Here is a 22,031-nt window from a genome sequence, read left to right as displayed (position 1 = left end):
TAACTATTGAAATTCAACCTTGAGAGGATATAATTTGAACTAAACGAGCTTCTACATTTTTGACTAAGAATGGTGGGCATATATTTTCGCGAATTGTTTCTTTGCAAACCACTTTTTTGACTTGGAAGTTGCAAATAGCAAGAGCAGTATACATAATACTTTTCCATGGTAATAACTAAATATTCGCGTACACGAACTAAATACACGTTCGTCTGACGATTCGTTTAAGAGCCATCATCCTTCTATCGTAATAGTGTGTTTAACTTGTTCGGTTAATGTATTTCTTTGAACAAAAACAATCAGTTTCAATGAAGGATCGTGTTGTTATGTGACTCCTCTATAGCTAAAATATCTATCTTTTTTTGGTATGAAATATTACTTTCTCTTTTAAGTTGTTGGTTGTGTTCCACTTGTTCAATTTTTCTTTCTAGTACTAAAATATTATTTCCTTTTGTGTGAGTACAGATTGATTCCACTTCTTTACGTGCTTCATTGAACTAAAATAGTGAATTTCTTTGAGAAATTATCTTTTTTGTGGCGCTAACAGTTTAGTGTTGAAATATTGCCTTCTTCAATGAAAGATCATCTTGGTATGTGGCTCTTCTGTAGCTAAAAATCACTCCTTCATTGGGATAAAACATTGCTTTTTTTTTGGGTTGTTAGGTGTGTTTCTCTTGTTCATATTGTCTTTTTAATAATAAGATATTATAATGATGTGCCTCATTGTACTAAAATAATGGGCTCTTTTGAGAGATCACCTTTTTTGGCTTATAGAAATGAAAGATTGCCTTATTTTCTATGCTGTTAAATTTGTTCCACTTGTTCGTTCTAGTAATAAAATATTGCCTTATATCATGGGAGAACAGCTGTGTTCCACTTGTTCAATTGGCTTATTTCGTTGATCAGTGAAAATATTTGTTAATTTAACAACCTTCATATTAAAGTATTTGTAGAGCAGTCGCCATAATTCAGCAGACACTTTTCCTCAAAAAAGTTAAAGTCTCAATTATACAGTTTGAGGAAACTTCAAAAAGAGTTGTCTTGCTTAGAGCCAAACGGAGTTTTTGCCGTTACAAGACGAGCATAATCTTTTTAAAGAGATCGGAATTAAAAAATACCATTACACTGACCAAATGATTGGCTATTAGATCGACTATGATATGAAAACATATAATCTAAGAATTGCAATAAATAATTTTAATATTATATATTCAAATCACTTTCTCTAAGTGAACAGAATTGCGAGCAACGAGTGCTCATTATAGCGCTCATTTACTTTGAAAGCTACTCAGTCACGCAGTGTTGCATTTCGCTTTAAACTAAAAACATAGTTAGCGCCGCTTTTGTTGTGCCACAAGTAGTCAACCACCACTCTACCTACTTATGCACATATATTTGATGAATATGAGGTTGCAAATTTCAATAGCTCCTCGGTGTATTTCACTGCACTTCCTGTCGCCGCATTTCTGTGGCAAGCAAGAATTAATTTCCATTCACAACTTATGGGAAAGTATGTCAGTGACAAAGGGAAAAACTATGCAAAGAACAAATAACAACAAAAGTGACAAGAAAATGAAATGAGTTGCGGAATACTTAGCGACAAAGCAGATAAAAGAAAAACTTGGCAGTTGCGGTCACAGAAAGTGTTGCAAGCACAAAGCGAGGCTTGCGCAAACTTCATCGTCGCCGAATGGCAATTTTCTTAATATTTCCTTGCTTCGATATGCCTTTTGACAGCTTTATTGTATACATTATAGTTTTTAAATTAATTTGTGCTATGGAAAAAAGGAGGAAGTAAAAAGAAGGAAATGTTAAAGTGCAATAGTATAACAGAAGGCACTGAGAGAAAATCAAAACCGAAAGCACGTTCCAGTGTAATTTCGAGTATCAGTCGCAGACAAAAACTGAAAGCCAGTAGGTGTTCCGTATAAAAGCCCTACATAAAAATCAAAGCCTGGAGGAAAACTAAGACCTAGGCTTAGACTGAAGTTTTCAAAGAGAAAGATCGACAGTAAGATTAAGACCAAGACCACTAGCATAGTCAACACCAAGACCAATACCGAGACCTAAAACAAGACCAAGATTAAGACCAAACCCAAGCACAAGATAAGTTCCAATATCAATATAATACCAAGACCAAGGCCAAGACCAAGACTAGGACCAAGATCAAGACCAATACCAAGATCAAGATCAAAAGCAAGACCAAGATCAAGATCAAAAGCAAGACCAAGATCAAGATCGAGACAAAGACCAGATCCAAGTTCAAGAACAATAACAAGAATAAGACGGAAACCAAGACAAAGGCCAAGACCAAGACCAAGGCGAAGATCTAGACCAAGATCAAGATCAATTTCAACAGCAAGATCAAGACCTAGACCAAGACCAAGATCGAAACAAAGATCAGGACCAAAACCAGAAGCAAGACCTAGAACAAAACTAAGGTCGAGACCAAGACCAAGTTCAAGATCGAGACAAAGACCAGAACCAAGTTCAGGAACAATAACAAGAATAAGACCAAACCGAAAACAAGGCCCAAGACCAAGACCATGATCAAAACCACAACAAAGACCTAGACCAAGACCAAGATCGAGACAAAGATCAGGACCAAAACCAGAAACAAGACCAAGAACAAAACTAAGGTCGAGACCAAGACCACGACCAAAACGAAATTAAAGGCATTAGACGAAGTAACAAAATTAGATATCAAGCCGCTCATAAAGTTCATAAAAAGCATTGACGGTAGATATTTGTTTGGTGTAACAAATTTCAAAAAGCTATATAATCGCGAAATCAAGTGCTCCTTAATAATGTCTTAGGAAGGTGTTACCTTTGCTCACCCAAAGTTAAACAACAGCAAAAAAATTTACTTCAAGAAGTGCTCGTACCTCTACACACGTTCAAGGCAGAATAAACCAATGTAAATTTAATAGCGCAACAATGTAAGCGCCGAGTTTGCAATTGCAATTTGTCACAAAACCACCGAGAATTTAAGACATTGTACCAAATATCAATTTACGCTCGACAATGTGCGAGGCCATTCGAAAAATGGAAGGAAAAATACAAAAGCAATAATGCAATAAGAAATGATATGCCATGGCGTATTTGATGGTCGTCCATACCTACCGATAAACTAAGCACGTTGTGGGACACCTAGAAGCACCAGCGCATCACACTGAAGACGCCTGCTAAACCGACTGCGTGATTGCAGCGACAGCTTGAGCAACTTTAAATTGCGGCAAACCACACGACGGCTGCTCGATTTCTTTAATCGCCATGAAAACATAAATATTTTCTTTGCAACCGAGAAAAAGCAGTATTTAAATAAGCATAGCATAATAACGAAGCGGCACTACAAATCCAACAAAAAAAAAAAAAAAATAAAGCAAAATCGAGCTCTGCGGAATTGAGAGCGATCGACGTTGCAGATGTCGAACGTTGGCTTGTCACAGACGCTGTAACTTTCTGATTGCGGCTTTGTGCCACTGTGACGGCGACATCATCTGCAACGCAGCAACTGTGGCGAAATTAAATGTCAGCTGCGGATCGAATGACAGCTGCGGTTCAGCGTTGTAATCGCGATTACTGCGCAAACGGCAATGAGTTGCTTTTCAACTTCCTCTGCTTCACTTCTACTTCGATTTGTACTGCTTCGTCTTTCTTGAATTTATAATATACCCTGAACGTGGTATAAAAATTTTGATAAGATCAATACTAAGACCAAACCAAGAATAAGACCAAGATCAAGACCAAGACCAAGACCAGAAATATCACATCAGCTTTTGAGATATTATTTTGAAACTTTACACGCATCTCCTAGACAAAGATCGTGACCAAGACAGAGATCGTGACCAAGAGCATGACCAAGACCAAAAAAAGAATCAAGACTATGATCAGGACCAAAACCAAGAGCAAGATCGACACCTAGACTAAGACTTAGGTCAAGATCGAGACCAAGGCTATGACTAAGACCAAGATCAAGACCAAGACCAAGACCAAGACCAAGACCAAGACCAAGACCAAAACCAAGACCAGAAATATCACATCAGCTTTTGAGATATTGCTTTGAAATTTTGCGCGCATCTCCTTCCCTCTAAGACGCTGCTTATTAGTCCGAGCCGCCGATATCGGACCACTATAATTTATAGGTGCCATACAAACCGTATGATCGGAATCAAGTGCTTGTATGGGAAACATTCTCATTTGTCCAAATATATTCATTAAATTTGGCATGGATTATTGTTGAAGACATCGCTGTAATCTCCGAAAAAAATTTCATTGCGGACCATTATTGCATATAGCTGCCATACAAACTGACTGTTCAAAATTTTTGTAAGGAATATTTTTTATTCGTGAAGGGCATTATGGCTTCGTTGCAATCGAAGTTAAGATTTTTGCTTGTTTTTTTGTTTTTAAATTTTATTTTTTGGTTTCGAGTAGTGTGTGCGCGAAATATGACAGATCAGCGGAAAAAATCAACAAGCCTTGCTGGCTTAATACTTTTTCTGCGTCATTCATTTTTTCCCTTCTCTTTTCCTCTTGTTTTGCACGTTGGCGCTCTTATGTCAGCATTGAGACCGTTAACGTTGATATTTCACTGGCTGCAAGATTTTTGCAATTTATGTCTATTTGTTTGCTGTTTTTTGCTGTTGGCCCCCTTCGTTCTTCGGGCTGTCTTATGGCGGCAGCGGCTTTTATAATGGCATCGCGTGGAATAAGTATGCGACAGCCGCTGTGATTTTATGGCGCTGATATGCGCATAAAATTGGAGTAATTGAGTCAGTAACAACAACAACTGCAATACCACATTTCTTTACTTATTTTCAATGCAACATCTGCTAAGTGACCGTGGTCTTGGTGTCCGCCACTAACCAGTTTGTGCTTAACGGTTTACCTGCTGATGCAAATGCTGTAACAAATTGGCATCAAATTGAAAATTAATTGAAGACTTGTTGGCCTAAGACGTTTTTTCAATACGGCGCATGCGCATGCATCATTTTTTCGTGAAATTAATAAACAAGCTGCGTGTATAAATTAGCTGCCGAGAGTTGTCGCTAGTTAACAGGTATGTACAGGATAACTGACGATTAATTTATCATAGAATATTGAAAGAAATGCGTTGGGACTTGAACTTGTTTAGTGCTTTAAATATTACTTTGATTTAGACTACTATTAAATTTAAAACTGGCTTAGAGATGAGGACTAAGATTATGCGCCTGACTTGAAACTGAAGTTAGCATCAATATCTTGACCAGAATGCTGCTGAAGTAATCATGAAAATTAGTTTGAAGATCAAGAGCCTGATCAGCACTTTTCTTCTGCTGTTCCTTTACTGGCGTAGCCGAGTTTGAAACAGCGAGACAGTCGTTTCATCTTTTCCTGTTTGGCGCCTATTCGAGATACCAAGTGCAGCCAGGTCCTTCTTTACCTGACCTCTCCAACGAAGTGGACGTCTTCCTCTGCTTCTACTGGCGGGTACTGGAGTATTCTCATCGATCTGGACAACAAGACCTAGCCAGTGCAGCCGCTGTCTCTTGATTCAAGCCTCCGTCTTTGTTCGTCGAAAGAGGACTTTACTTTACAATTTTTTCTACTCAGCCCAAGGTAGCATCGGTTGACAAAAGTGATTCTACGTTGGATTTTCAAGACTGAAGTCATTTCTATTCATTATTCTAAAATTGAATTAAGGAAGATGTCGAAAGCAAGTTTATATTCAGCTACAGTTAATAATTAAGACCCACAGACATACCAAATGAATCATCAAGTTCAATAAAAGATATTGACTGAGATCTCTACCAAGTCTATTATCAGCACTATGATCGAGTTCAATAACCATCAACATAAAGATCACGGCCTAAACCAATATCTGGATTAATATTACAAACAGGTTTAATTTAATTTTTAACTACCGATTTCAAAACACAAAACAAGCTATAACAAGGTTAAAATCAGTCTAAAAACCTAACCAGAATAAAATAGTGGAACTACCAGTATATCAAAAATGGGTTCAATATTCGCAAATCTTTCCTATAACCAAACTCCGGATGCCTCTAATGTGATGAACGCAAAGACCAAATAATAGCAATGATCATAGAAGCTTGAACCCAAGATCTGGAAAGTCGCGTTAAGATCGCTTACGATGTGACAAACAATCTAGTTAAAAATATAAACTGAAATCAACAATAAGAAATCAGAATCAACACTGGCATCAACAGCTAAATCAATGTTTTTTAGCATTAGAATCGACTACCAGGTTCTGTGCGACTCTGAGATTCTCTTGGCCATGTACAGAACCCAGGAGATCTACTGAACTCATTGCCCTTTGCTCATAATAGACATTATTAAATGAAACATTCACGCGAAAAGGCTAAACGTCTTGACGGACGCTGGTTGTTGTACAAAGGAGGATGAGGTGGAAACATTTAGGCACTGTCCTCCATTGTACAGCCTTTGCAACATTGCGGCTGGAACATGTTGGTAGTATTACGTTCGGCAAACCCGAAGATATAGCCGAAACTGTCATTAGGTGTCTCAACAAATTTGTTATAAACTCAAAGTGCTTGATTGGGGTCTTATGATCTATTTTAGGTACCATAGTTTTAGATACCACAATTAATCGGTGTTATAAGCTGATTAGGTTCAATCTGTTAACCTAAATTTATCCCAATACTAGAAGCTTGACCTAACCTTAACCTTAACAGTAGGGTTTGTGTATTGGAATGAAGTAAAGATCATTATCAAAATTAATATTCGGGTACAATAAGGCTATAAACAATTATAAAAATAAAGGGAAAAGAAAAAGCAACATCAATAACAAGAACACCAACCACTCATAATCATTTATCATTTCATATTTAGTTTACAAAATCTATGTTAAATAAGATAAAAAAATAACAAAAGTTAAAATCAACGTAATGATAATAATAACATGAAGGCAAATTGTGAGATTAAAAATCAGTAGCCGTGAGATCGGTGACATATCGCAGAATCATCCGGAAATAAATATAATTAAATTATATTACTGATAGTAAATGTTTCTTTAAAATAGAAATGGAGACATCTCCGCTTACTCGACCTTCAATAAGAGCCAATTATACCAACAGACTGTCTTACAGTGGGCAGTATGTATTCAGTTTGGTTTCTTTCATCAGAGCTGCGTCTCACATGGAGTATAACATCCGATATAAAGAGGTTAAAGCTCACTTTCTCCGAAAAGATCACATTCTTCCAGTGCTCAACATGGATTCTTTCATGAATTTTGACCCATTGGTATCGTTTTTGACGCATTTTTGCTTTCAAAAACATTTTTTTTTTTGCAGTGAGATATCTACAAGTCCGGCATTTATCAATGTCCTATGTACATCAGATAAATATATAGTATTTTGACGGAAAGGTCTTTCATTCGACCAGATATCTCCACAATATTTGGATGGATATTTTTCCTACATAATGGTGATACCCTTGAAAAAATTCTTTAGATGTAGTTGCCTCAGGTAAATCCCTGAAGAAATTATTTAGATCGGACTACAATAGCATATAGCTGTCATACAAACTGACCGATTTGAGTAAAGTGCTTGTATAAACAACTTTTTTATATGACAAGATATCTTCATGAAATTTGGCATGGATTATTTTTCAAGGCAGCGCTATCATCTGAAGATTTTTTCCAAATCAGACCACTAAGCATATAGTTGGCATACAAACTGACCGATTTGAGTAAAGTGCTTGTATAAAAAACTTTTTTATATGACAAGATATCTTCATAAAATTTGGCATGGTTTATTTATCGAAGCAGCTTTACGATATCTGAAGATTTTTTCCAAATCAGACCACTATAGCATATAGCTGCCATACAAACTGACCACAAATCAAAATCAAACGTTTCTATGTATTTTTTCTTTTTGTTTGTGAAGGGTATTATAGCTGCGATGCAACCGATGTTTGCATTTTTATTTTTTGTTTCCTCCAGTTGTCCACGGACTGCTATGACGTCACTGCCAAAGTTCAAAGCCACAGAAAAATCTTGCCGTTGTGTTTGCTTGCAAAATTCCGAAATTTGTTTACACTGATAATAAAAGCTCTTTGTATTTATGAAAGCTTGTAGTTGTCAGTTTTGTGGTCTAGAGCTGGAAAACAAGAAGTCTTTGCTTAAAATTATGCGTTAATACTTTTCAAGGCGAATTGATATTCGTTGAAATAGCTAAGAGCACTCTGTCAACAGGGTTGATTTCATTTATCTTAAAATAAATATGTTTTAAGTGGATTATGTAAAGATAGTCTCATTCAAGTAACACAGATAAATTGCTAAATTTTATATAAAGTGATTAGATAAACATTTTAATTTAATTAAAAGTAATTCAACCAAAAACAATTGAATTAAAAATACTTTCGTTGAAAATAATTTCAATGCGAGCTCTTGCATGTGTGCCGACTAAAGCAAACAATTTCCGCTAGTATTTTATATTGCTTATAACAATTAAAAATAAATGCTCGAATTGCAAACAAAGGTGTCTACTGTCAAAGCTTCTGTCTATATATATATGTATACTTTTGTCCGCCACTGTATGCGAGTTCATGTGCTGTGAGAATGCTATAGTTTACATTGGCGACAAAATAATATTCCAAATGTGCTGCCATCACTTGGCTCTTGAGTGCTCGAAAATTTCAATATAACCAACAATGTGCACTTTGAAATGTGCCAGCGCAATGCCACACTCATATTTCAGCTTGCAATTCAGTGGAAATTAATGTAAACAACTTTTAAGGCAAAAGAAAAATATTAACCGACTTTATGCTGCGAAATAAGTGACTATATTATACACATATCTACGTACAAATATTTCTTGCGAATATGAATTCGCTAGTATTTTTTCACGAGGGTTACCGCCAACCAATATATTTGCGGCCACCAGAAGTTAAGGCAGCAAACACGTTGTTTCAAGCCCATGGGCGGCTTCTGTAAAGACACAAATGGAAACCTTTGAAGGGACTGCTCGAAACTGCTAAATGGCGGAAGAAGTGCTGCGACGGATGCAGAAGAATTCGCGTCAACAATCTATCGTGACAGCGCTGTTATCACGCCACTCAACAAGTCCTACAGTGTGCTATTGACTTCAGGTGAAGAAGGGTTTTGAGTATGTCATTGCTGCGGAATGACTGGATTTCCGATGATGCTGTGGAGATTGAGGGATATCTAGGGAGCAGGAGCTTTCTGGCTGATAGGTTCAGGAGTAGGGACAATAGCCCTAACGGTTATGTGACTTACGAGTACATACGAGACATTGGGTTTGTTTAGGATAATCCAGACTTCGGATTTGGTCTAAGTCTGGATTTTTTGCTTAGGGGATATGAACTTTGGATTGCATTTCTACACTTAGCGGATGGGTCGGGGTGTTTGTGTTGGGTGCAGTGTAAAGGTTGGGCTCACATAATCGAGGATATCTAGATTAGGGATCTTTTGGGAATGGTGATAAGCTGAACGTTTAGATATTAGCGATGTGATCTCCTCTAGTCAGAATGCCAAGCAGTTATGGACGTTTGAATTGTTTAGGCGGTGAGCCGTTTAATAGGAATTAGGTTACCAGTACAAAGCAGTATCGAAACTCAACAGATAGTAGTTTAGGCTAGTAGCCCTGACCGTATACTTAATTCTGGTAACACGGAGAGCTGGATGCATTGGAGTACGCTCCAACCTGCTCATGCAGGATGATCGTGGTGGCTTAAACCTAAATGCGGGAAGAACGAACCAAAGAACGTTAGAGATTTAAGATGTCACACTGTCAATTGGTATTGAAAAATGCCTGGCATTTTCTGGGCGCTGATCAACGCATTGATTTGAGCCGCCGTGCTTTTGAGCGCCGTGTAGTAAGTCTGTCGTCAGCAGGTACCCATGTTAAACACACAGTACGTTGTACACAAAAATTTAAATTTACGAATCTTTGCTGAATATCAACAAAATCTATCAATGATGAGAAAATTTTTTTTGGTGGAATTGGAAGGGAACCATCTTCTATGAGTCGCTCCTATATCGCTAAACTCTCGATTCGAATCTAAATTGTAAACTATCGGACGGTTTAAAAAAAAAAACAAAAAAAAAAAAAAAACCCCAGAAGCGATCAGTTTTGGCCAACTGGAGAGAAATTTTGTTTCAGCAGGACACCGAAGGTTAATATACTTCGATAGTACACTTTGCGAGAAATGTCGATCTCCGGAAGCAACATTGATATAGATTCATCAGAAGCTTCGTGAGGTTAGTTGTCTCCGTCTTTGAGTCCGGACCTGACAGCAAGTAATTATTAACCTTTATCTGTTTATGTTGAATGATTTTGATGTTGAACAAATGCCTCAAGAGAAACCAGCTTCATGTTAAAAGCGTTTCGCTGAGAGTGCGGTAAAAGTTATCTCCAAATGGCAACAAGTCATGTCTAAATGTACTACCATTTCGAATTCAATTTAGAAAAACCCGTTAATTTATCGCGGTAACCCTCGTAGCAACTACAACTTTGAAGGCATTCAGCGTTCCAGCCAGCCCAGCAGCGAAATACGAGCTTCATTGGGTAACATTTGCTGAGTGCCTGCTCCTTTTTGTCACAGTTATGCGCCGCTAGAAATCATCTGCTGTGCACACATACAATTATAGACGAGTAAACACGTAAACTTGCAAAATAAATATGCATAAATAATTTATTTTTGTTGTTGCACCCACAAACAACAAATAAATGTGAAGCGCGAAATGAAGCGCGCTTCGGTGCTTTACAATTCGTGAGATACGATTATTTATTTGCTATATGACAAAAGGCTGTAACTAAAGTCAACGATATTGCATCGTGATGTAGTGTTGCACAGAGATGCAGCGTGTTGCAACGTGGCAATAACTGAATTACTGTAAGTATATATAAATGTGTGTACATTTAAGAGTTGCTTACTTTGTGCAACAGCTCGGAGGAAACTGCCATTATATTGCACTGAAGCGCAAACACACACACACATGCAACCTTTTGTTGCCACACAGTTTGTCTTCCAATGCTATGCACCAATATTCATTGTTGCGCCGCAAGCTAGAAACATTTATATATCTCTATATACAACTAAACAATCGTAACACTATTGCAATTGTTGTTGTTTTTGTTGCTATTGTTAATGTTTATGTTGCCATTGTGTCGCACTCCATTTGACACACCAAAATGGCATGAATAACGAGCGCCACAATGACGTGTGTCAAATGTGACAATTGTTAAAAAAGCAGAAAAGTGCAAGAAGAAGAAGAAGAGGAAAAGCAAGAAAAAACAAGAAAAAGCGTTTTCACATTTTCTTCGGATATTGTAATTTTGCCGTAGAGAATGCCAATTTGTGAAGTTACCTGGTCAAATAAATAAAATTTTCCATATAAGAACGTGAGTTTGAAATGATTAAGAAAATAATCGCTGATTTCCCCCAAATCCCCCAGTTTACCATCGAAGAACTGCAACCCGTACGGGATTACAGCAGAAATCTTGAAAATAATCGCTACAGAGTGGCCGGCAGTACTATTGAATATGTGCAACGGCTGCCTCGAAGCCGGAATGTTTCCTGAACTCTGGAAAAATCAGCGACTGTTGCTAATCAGCAATGGGAAAGAAGACCCAAACTTGCCATCAGCTTACCGTTCACTATGTATGCTTGGCACAGCGGGAAGCTGAGAGCCTACGCAAACAAAGAATCGAAGCGGTTATCAACGAAGCTGGAGCACTCTCACCTAGACAATACGATTTTTGATGCGACAGATCAACTCTAGGAGCTATGAAATGTGTCATGGAAAGTGTAGAGACGCAAAGCGTAGATAAATGAGCCAAAGGAATCCAACGTCCAGCTCGCTGCGGAGAAATCAGAGCTACTACTACTAACAATTAAGCACATACACCTTTACCCGTCGAGATATGTATGTATGCAAATGACTACAGATACTCTTAGGACAAAAAAAAAAAAACATTTAACAACCTAGGCGTAAGACTACACCTCAGACTAACCTTCTAGGCACAAATCCAGCACGACGCAGGTAAAGCAAACGAAAATCACCTCTCAACCTAGCGAATTAATGTCCAACATAGGGGACCTAAGGCAGAGAAAGAGAAAGCTCCTAAAGATCGGAACCAGGTGGGCTCCAGGACAGCTCCTAAAAGCAACCGAAATCGAAAAACCAAAGTTGCATTTTATGAACTCTTGGAACACATTAAATAGTAGTAGCTATAGAGTAGTGCTTTCAATTTCAAGAAAAGTATACATGTGTGTATATTTAATATGTAAATAACAATTTTAAAAAAAGAGTATTTAATGAGAGGCGCAAACCGTCCAACATAATAAAATATATAAACTTTAATGAGTTTGATTACCTTTTGATTTGTTTAGATCAAGTTCCAATTGGTTACCGGAAATAAAATAGAAAAATTTCGTTAATAAAATATGAATATATTTATTATTAAGTTTTTGCTAAATGTTGTAAGATACTTTGTAATAGTAAACAAAATTTTTTTATAGTATCATATACAATATCACTTTCAATGTTGCCAGCATATGTAGCACCTATCTATATCCTTTTTAAAAATAATTATATAGTGACTTATAATATACCGTAAAAAATCTTCCGAAAATAAATTCCTAATATCGCAGTAAGTAGTATCTAGTAGTAAGTAGTTCTATGCTATTCTATAAAATTCCATAGCGAATGCCAACAGCGAAAGACAAACACACAAACGAACTTACTATATTACTCCGTTTGACTTCCACTATATATTCATCTATACACATCAAATGTTGTATATGTAATCAATAGTAAACAAATATGCAGCTCCATATAATTACATACACACATAAATACATTTATATATCACATACAAATTTACATTTCCAATATTTCCAAACTGTCTCTTGCTTATTTGCTTTTGCCAACTCGCTGCAATAACAAAATTGTTAAATTCTTTGCAGGTGCTAAAAAACAAACTCAATTTGAAAAGAAATCCAGCAAAAGAAGAAGCACGCATGCAAAAAATTCGCAACGCACTTGAACTGCTTATGCACTCTTCTTTCTCTCCCACTGTACTATATAATTGCTGAAACCTAAATGGTTTGTTGTTGGAAACTGTAACAAAAATCAAGCAGTGGAGTGAGAGACTGCGTGTTGTTGCGCTAATACACYAATTAAGAGATCAAAAGWATTGATGAGTGGCTRTGAGAGWCAGCGTGAGTATGTTGSAATGTGYTACCGTTTGACYTTCATACTCATTGCAAATAGTGGAATTTGGTGAACAGTTGCTTCTCCGTTAAAGTGTAGAAAATTGGCAAACTGGACGATGAATTGTTAATAATTAATTAATAAAATGTACTTAAAAGTGTTTTAAAATGTTTAGTGAAGTGTTTAAAGTGTAGGGCAAGTGAAAAGTGTACAAATAGTGTAGCGAAAAAGTGTGTTAAGGTGCTTAAAAAAACTTGTGTGCGAAATCTAATTGGAATGCAAATTGTTTGTGCAGTCGGTACGGGTTCGTTTCATACATACATACATACAAATACATGACGCAGCAGCAAAATAAGTAACTATGCGATATAAAGTAAATACATAAAATAATGAATTTATTAATATTATTATTTTTGATAAATATAGTTTATAGGAGTCAAAGGAAATGTTAAAATAAATATTTAAAGGTGACATGTAAAACGAAAATATCATGAATGGGCATCGTTTCGTATACTATGTATGTATGTATTTTTAGTATGTGCATAAGTGAATACGTGTCGAGTTCGGTTCGTTTTGATTTACTTATTTATATCGGTATAATCTACAGTAGTGCGCGGAAGAAAAGCGTGTAAGTAATTAAAAAATATTAAATATCTAATAATAATTAATGAGCGGTAAAAGTGTGAAGTGCGGTAATCGATGTATGCGTTCATGCATTGTTGTAAACATTAAGTTCCATAAACACTTTGCAATGAAATGACCATAATATTGTGCTCAGAGGCGGTTAATCCATATTTCCACATTCATACATATGTATATTAAGCAAAGAATGCGAGCAGTAATAGCAGATTTCTTTGGTGAGTACTGAAGAATGCTTTGTTATTTAATTATTGTATATAAAACATCAAGCAGAAACATAAATTTTTTTATATACAATTTCCAAACATACACAAACTCATAAGGACGTTGTGTTAAAACTGATACAAGTAAGGAAGAGCTAAGTTCGTTAGTATCCGAACATTTTTCACCCTTGAAATTTGTAAAAATTAAAGCCAGCGAAATACCTTAAAATGTTATATGTCAAACAGAGTATAATTTTACCTCCGAGACGGTATGAGAGGGCTTTATAAGACCCGCTGTAAAAATTAGACCATCGGCGTGAAAGCTTACACCTTTTGGTGAAATCTCATATCTGGAGACCAGACAGACATATTTCGACTAAATTTAGTACGTGACATTTCTCTTATATTCCTTCATCATAGTCCAAAAATGGCAGCAATCGGACCAAAACCACTTTGGATATAGCACAATTTTAAATTCCATTTGATTCTTTCACTTTCCAGTTATTAAATAAATCAAAAATGAATTGATATAACTGTATACAATTTTTATTAATAATTTCTTTAAGTATGCCACCCTGTGACCAAAGATTTCCCAAATCCAACGAAAACTGTTCAAGCACCTATGTGTGGAATATGTGGAATCCACTATCTATAGTTGACTTTTGAACGAAAATATGGGTCCATGTATGGGATATATAATTGAAATTTAGAGATAATACTTTCCTGGCAATAATATCACTGTGTGCTACAAATGGGTTGAATTGGATCAATACTTCCCTGAGTCTACATAAAACTAATATGAAGGTTTTAGAACTTCCGTGTGACTTTACATATATGAGGTATCGGCCAATATTTGAGTTATCTTAATGAGATAATAAAATGTTCGGTTGCACGCAAATGGTTTTTGAATAACTTTTAAATACTTTTTTAATATTTTGTTTTAATTATTTTCATATATATATTTTAATATTTTATTTTATATATATTTTTTATATATTTATTTAATAATTTTTTTTTAATTATTTAAATTTGAAACATTTTATTAATCCAATAACGTTTCTAAACACCTCGGCAAGACACTCTCTAAGGTCCCATTTTATAGAAGTAATCTGCATTTTAATTCTTAAACACCATTGACCACACCACAGTCAGCTAGCTAACGAGCCAGGCAAAGACATGCAAATTTCCGACTAACAAAGGCGCATAAGAACTCGGCACAGGTGGCCGCACGAAAATTAATACTCACAAAAACAAAAATATTTACGGAATATGCATGACAACGAAGTAAAAGCAGGCAAAAAAGAAAAAGAAAAAAAATACACTGAAACCGAAACTGAAACCAGTAGTTAAATGCCAAGACGAGGAAAAATCTGACAGCGACATGACAAATACGTAGCCAATCAATCATTGGTTGTAAGTAGCAAAACAGCAGGTGGAGGGAGAAAAAAAAAAGTTGAAGAACTTGCTATTTAATATAGTCACATACAGATGTAAGCATATGTAAATAAACATATATACAAACGAACAAATATTTGTAAGTAGGTGTATGAAATTCACATATAATTATGCATTGGTGTGGGTGTAATGGCATGCTGGTTGTACTTTCATCCACACTCGCCCACTACATTGCTGTTTGCGTACTGCTTTCTGTGGAATTTAGTTCACTTTCATATTTTTGTTTGCATTCTACGCAAATATAGCCACATAGCTACATATTTTCAGCATTTTACTTTATTAGCCGCTACCAATTTTTGAAATTCTTGCCATTTCACGCTACAGCGTACACATATCGGCACAATTCACGTTCTTTTGAAGTGCACATACACATGCCCCACACATACACCCACCCACAACAACACACACACGCACGTGTTGATTCTGTGCTTTTCTGTTTGTCAATATGTGCTTTGAATATGTGCGCGTGTGTTGGTGTGTGTGCTCAGAACGCATTCTTTTGCCAAAGTTTTCCGTTCACATTTCATGGCTCAGATGATAAATTAAGCAAATTTAGTCAAAAAGTTAATTGTGGCAGCCGTGGCAACATGCGCCTCCAAGCGTTAACAAAAAACAACTACAAAAAATATTAAAAAAAAAAAAAACGAAATGCAAGAATTAGTACCAAAAAGTAATAAAACTTTATTATTCGGCCGATAAATTAACTTATGCGCGCTTAGCAACCTTAGCATATACTTGAGGAAAATTAGCGCTGTATTGCCTGCAGCTTTGTGGTAAACAAAAATAAAGAAACTTACCACTTGCAAAAAAAAAAAAAAAAGCAAATTAAGTTAGTTTACTAAAAGTTTTCGGCAAAATGTTGATTGATGAAATGCCGGAAGTTATCAAACTGTACCTGCTGATGAAAGCTCATAAGAAGTTGGGACCACAAATGTTACACATGTGACCACCTAATATTTGGCCTATACTTATACTTGAACATAAGGGATTATATGTGGTGTTTTCAAAGAATAATCTTTTTTTTTTCAAAAACACAAAAAATTATTCTTTCAATTTTTTTTTTAATTCAAAAAGAAAAGCCAGCTTTATTCGGCCGTCTACAGCAATGTTGTCGACTTTAAAATAGTTCCCATTCGATATTATGTACTTAGGCCAGCACTTCTTCCAATTATCGAAACAATTCTCAAACTCGATTTATGGAATAGCATTTTAGCGATTTTGTTCTGACTTGTAAAATGACGGCCCTTTAAAGTTTGCTCAGTTATGACATCGAAGTTTTCTAAAGATCTTTCAACAATCATTCTTGAAGCACTCGTTCTGGTGTTGTTATAACAGTACTGTTACTTATCTATGTATCTCCTACGCTCTGTTCGGATTTTTCAGTAATATTTTTTTTTTTTTTTTTTTTTTTTTTTTTTTTTTTTTTATTTGTAAATACAAGGTAAAGTAAACAAAACTTCAAAACTATATTTCGACAGGTCCATTATAATCTGCCTTCTTTGTCGATTGTCTAGTGAGAGTTTCATGACATTTCATCGATTTTAAGTGAAGTTATTGCGTTTTCAGTGTCAGTATGTTTGTGTTATCGGTGCGCAAATGAGCTTCGAAAAAAAGCCAACTTCAAATTTTGTTTTGAAATTCGTAAAACTTTTACCGAAACGTTTCAATTGATGAAAAAAGTTTATGGCGATGATTGCCTATCCTGAGTGCACGAGTGGTTTCACGTTTTCAAAGTGGTCGTGAGGACATAAACGACAATCAACATATGAGCCAAACAAAATGCAGTAAGCGCTCTTTCCACAACATTTCTAATATTTTCCTTCGAAATCACTTTGAAATTACATATTTTCATAAAAAATTCACAACTTTCGGGAATAAAAAAAGTAATAAAATAATTGCGTGGAAGTAGCTAAAAAACCTTAGTGGAATGTAGGCCAGAGTAAGTTGTCCAACTACAAATACAATCCGTGCAGACTGCCGTTACTTGCATAAGTTGTTATTATTACTTTTTCCAAGTAAATTTAGCATTTTATTGCCTTACTCCCCTCACCGTTCGCTCACATTTCATTAGTTTTTCAGAAGAGCTTTCTTGCATAAAGCTTTTCGTGCAACTCTGCGCGTTCGCGCATTCATTTCATTTCTTGTTTTTGTTTCTTTTTCACTTTTTCGCTATTAAATTTCAAATAACAAATATTATGCTGCATTTCTGAGTTGCTTGGAGCCACAATTGCCTGGCAAAGAAATTAACTCAAGTTGTACGAAAACAATTTGAAACTGATATGCAGCGGCGAAAAATAATAAACCAAAACCATACAAGAAAAAAATTAACTTGCATTCACTTTTTAAATTTTAACGGTGCGTTTGTATAGCTCACGCTCCTTCCCTCTTTAGTATATGCATTCCGGTGCATAACCAATGTCCGCTCTGACAACATTTCACTGGTGTCTCTGTGTAGCCCTTTCTCTAATGGCTAAGTTTTTCGCTTTGACTTTCTAATTCGCACTACTCATATTACCGCTAGGTTTTGATGCAAGTTTTTTTTGTTACTTTCGTAATTGCTGAGGCACCACTTGCCGTTAAAGATATGTTTAATTGCTCTTCTCTTGTCTTTGTTTTTGCATACAAGTTTTTACAGTTTATAACATGACCACTTTTTAATTTTCTTTCATTGAAAACTTTTATATTTTTGAAGTTTTCAATATTTTTTTATTGCCGTTTTCTTAACGTCAGGTTAGCAAAATGTGCCAAAATTAGACAGATAATGTGAATAATGCTATTGTTTTAACAGTTGCTGTGAAAGCTTCTGAAAACTCAGTGAAAGGTCTTTAGCGCGAAAGGTTCAGCGATGAATACTGTGACGAACATTATCGTGAAAGCTTATAAAAATTAAGTAAAAGCTTCCAAAAGCTCATTAAAGATTCTTAAAAGGTTTTTATGTGTTGATTAATCAAAGATTGTAAAACTAGATTGCTGAATAATTTTGGTGGAAGCTTAAAAAAGCTCAGGGAAAGCTTTTTAGTGCACAAGGGCTAACGACGGATGCTAACACGGACGTTATTTAAAAAGCTTCCCCAAACTCGGTAAAAGCTTCCAAAAGCGCAGTTAAAGCTTTTATTAGTGTTTCTAAACTATAAAATTTCGAAATGAGACTGAAAAAGTGGGTAATTACATATCACATATTATTTGCATAAAATGCAAAAATAAGGCAGATAAATTGAATACTAATATTGTTTAAAGAACTGAAGTAAAAGCTTTCAAAAGCTCAATGAAAGTTTTTTTAGTGTGTGGAAGGACCAACTAGCATAGATATGAAGCGAGATGGGCTTTGCAACGATATCTTGGGTCTAATGTATGATGTCCTCCATCATATGTATGTATTTCCAAAGGACCAGCACTCTGACGAATTCCAGGAATTTGCTGGCCGCTATTGCGGTGATGCGATTAGTTTGCACAAGAAGCAGTTTCCATGTGGGACAGGTATTTCTTGCGCATGCAGCACGAAGTACAGAGCGAAGGACCAACTAAGTTAGACCCTAAGTAAGAAAGCTTTTGAAAACTCTGTGATGACTTTCGACAACATACTTTGAAAGCTTGTTGGTGCGGAATAGCAAACCATAGTTGCTAATTTCAAAAGTAATTTCGGAAAGCTGCAGTAACTGATTTTATAAGTACGGTGAAAGCTTGTGAAAGCTCACAGAAATCTTGTCAAAGCTAAGTGAAAGCTCTTTAGTGGAGTAGGGAAAACGATAGATTCCACAACGTACCTAGTTCAAATGTTAATTAACAAATGAGATTTTATATGAGCACAGTTTACTTTTGATAAGTGGAATTGGGTGTGAAAGCTCCATCAATAAAGAAAGCTAGTGATATTGAAAGCTTCATCCATAAAGAAAGTTAGTGGTAGCGAAAAGGTTAAACTATATTTCGCAGTAAATTTTATAAAAAAGTTTTGTAGCATCCTTACGTAATATATTTTTCTTTCACTTATGGCAACCCATTTTTATTGCATTTTGAGGCATTATATAATTGCGTGGTCTATTCATTCCAACTCATCGCTACTATTTACATTGGTCGCAAATTCAATTCAACACCTTTTGTCGTGCAACATTGACAATTTAAATGCATTATGCAACAAGCGGCAGTGCAACACTTAAGCAGGCACGCTAAAGGCAAATAAGCGGCACTTACTTAAAGTGGAGCTACGGCTAAAATTAAATTCAATTATACATATATCTTGTATATATACTATACAATAAAGAATAAGTGTAAATAAATACGTGGGCGAGAAGAACTTCACAGTGTAAAGAGGTGAGAAAGTTGAGTGGCTCATGCACGCCAGAGGCAACTTACTACCTGCTACCCAACTCTTAAGGGTCCCATCAACGTATACTACATTAAACATAAGTAGAGCCAGTATGTCTGGCTGCAACTCGCTATATGCGCGCTACAGATGAATGAGGTAAAGGCCGTCGGTGGGCAGTTCACGGGATCGTTGGAGCGCAGTGGCGACTCCCTGGTAAAGCGTGTTGAAAGCAGGTGTGTGTTTGTTATTGGACGTTGTGGCAGCATATGGTGCATGGAAATGAACGTAATACGCACTCAAGTAAATCACTTTTGGTCCGGGTCACGCTTACTTCTTCCCGCTCTCTCTTTCTTCTCTGGCGCGCTTACCGCATTAATCTTTGCTTCACGCCATTAAAAATTTCGATTCACATCATTATTGGCAAAAGCGCGGCATTTTCTTATTTTTACTGTTTTATACTTTACGCTTTCGTTGAGTGTTTCGCATGTGCACAGGCAGATGGGCGGGTTGGCAGACAGACAGACGGCACTATTAAAAATGCATTATGCAATGACTGTCAACAATTTAAATCACAGCAGCGTTGTACGCGCGCGTATAAAATGTACAAGCAATGAACCGAAGGTATACACATATATATACATGTGCGTGTGTAATTCATTTACGCGTTGACAGTCCGTTGCTGTTGGTCGTCAAGGGCTATGACTACGAAGGAAATAAAAAGCGCATGAAAGTAATATTACAACCAGTGACATTTAACCGTGACAGCCGCATATTACATGCCACATGTTTTAAATGCAGAAAGCGCAGCAAACTAACAACACTATCGCAGTGTGTAAGCGAGTGGCAAGTTGACACCAGCATGCACTATATACGTATATATAGACTAGTTCTTACAGCTGCGGTTTCGCAAAAAAAGTTGAAGCGGCATTTCCCATTAAATTTCGTATACAGTTTCTTTTGTTTTTACGCGATTGGTAGCCTTTACATAAGTACGTATAGCTTCCATGTTATAGATTCGATCTTTAACTAATAAATTGCCTTTTGGATATTTGTTTTGCGTGCCTTACAGATTATCAGATTGTTAGCGCTATGTTGAAACCTCTTGACTATTGTAAAAAAATGTGTATAAAATATCAATTTGAAGCTCTGAATTTATGATACGTTGTTATTTTAACACGTGACTATGAAACCTCAGTGAAAGCTTAATAAAGTTCCTTGAAAGCTCTTTAGCGATGATTACTTAGATGAACTATTATTGAGAAAGTTTTCTAAAGGTTAGTAAAAGCTTCAAAAATCTCAGTGAAAGCTCTTTAGCGCGAAGAGTTCACTATTAATGCCAAGACAAAATATAGCTCGCAGTAAGAACTTATAAAAGCTCAGTGAAATCTCATTAGTGAGGAATAGTCAGTGTAAGTTTCCAAAAGCTTTTTAGTGTGAAGGGTTCATTATGGATGCAAACGTAAACATATCTTAGAGATTTCGCAACTTAGTGTATGAAATTAAAATACAGCTCCGAAAAAGCCTATTTGGCTAACCAAAAATTACAATTGAAGAATTTTCGAAAACAGTGTGAAAAAAATGATTGTAGATTATTACGATACCCGCTGGGATAGACGGTCGTAATTGTCGGTCATATACAAAATACCGCTGCTGACCATATAACTGACTTAACCACGAACATTTTCTAAATATTATAAGCCGATGTTATCATCACTACTGAACTCGAACCGTATTGATTTTTCGACAAACGAGAACAGGTTTCCTGACTCTTAGATGTACAAGGTTCACCTCTTAATAAAGCCACAGCAGAAATGATATAGAACTACTTCTTAAGCTTATGAAATTAGCCACTTATTGAAGTATGCTTCTTAGCTTAGGAAAATCAATCACTTCTACAGCATAGAAAGTAAACAAAACTCTCCAAATGGACCACCCTTTAAATGCGATCAAATGAGTTCAAACTTGCTATCGTTGAATATTATTAAGAGTTCAGTATACACTGCGGAAAATTATTACAAAGTGGACGCCTTTTTCGTATAGAGCTTCGTCCTCTTTTTGGTATAGAGCTTAGACTGCAGTCCTTGCTTAAAGTACCATCGTTGGTTAGGCTACATCGTAGAGCTTAGACTACAGTCCTTGCTTACACTAATTTCCTTGCTTAGACTACAGTTCTTCTTTAGACTACCATCCTTAAATTTCATAGAAGTTTTTGTTATAGAGACTTCTA

The 22,031-nt window shown here is 36.0% G+C and overlaps 2 protein-coding genes across 3 annotated transcripts in view; one reads left to right on the top strand and one right to left on the bottom strand.

Moving 5' to 3' along the window:
• The window catches only part of LOC108966783, a 102,595-nt gene that overhangs the window by 16,153 nt on the left and 64,411 nt on the right, over positions 1 to 22,031 (bottom strand). The gene's annotated exons all lie outside the window — the stretch shown is intronic.
• Positions 13,077 to 22,031, top strand: part of LOC108966784 (cysteine-rich motor neuron 1 protein) — a 378,691-nt gene continuing 369,736 nt past the window's right edge. For both annotated transcript variants that reach the window (XM_018929845.1, XM_018929844.1), the window contains exons 1-2: positions 13,077 to 13,508; positions 13,631 to 14,061. The gene's annotated coding sequence lies outside the window, so the exon portion shown is untranslated. The remainder of the gene's footprint in view (positions 13,509 to 13,630; positions 14,062 to 22,031) is intronic.

Source organism: Bactrocera latifrons, unplaced genomic scaffold (assembly GCF_001853355.1).
Source record: "Bactrocera latifrons isolate USDA-ARS-PBARC rearing strain unplaced genomic scaffold, ASM185335v1 scaffold_17, whole genome shotgun sequence".
In the NCBI taxonomy this organism is placed as follows: domain Eukaryota; kingdom Metazoa; phylum Arthropoda; class Insecta; order Diptera; family Tephritidae; genus Bactrocera; species Bactrocera latifrons.
This window is presented reverse-complemented; position numbering and strand designations above follow the sequence as displayed.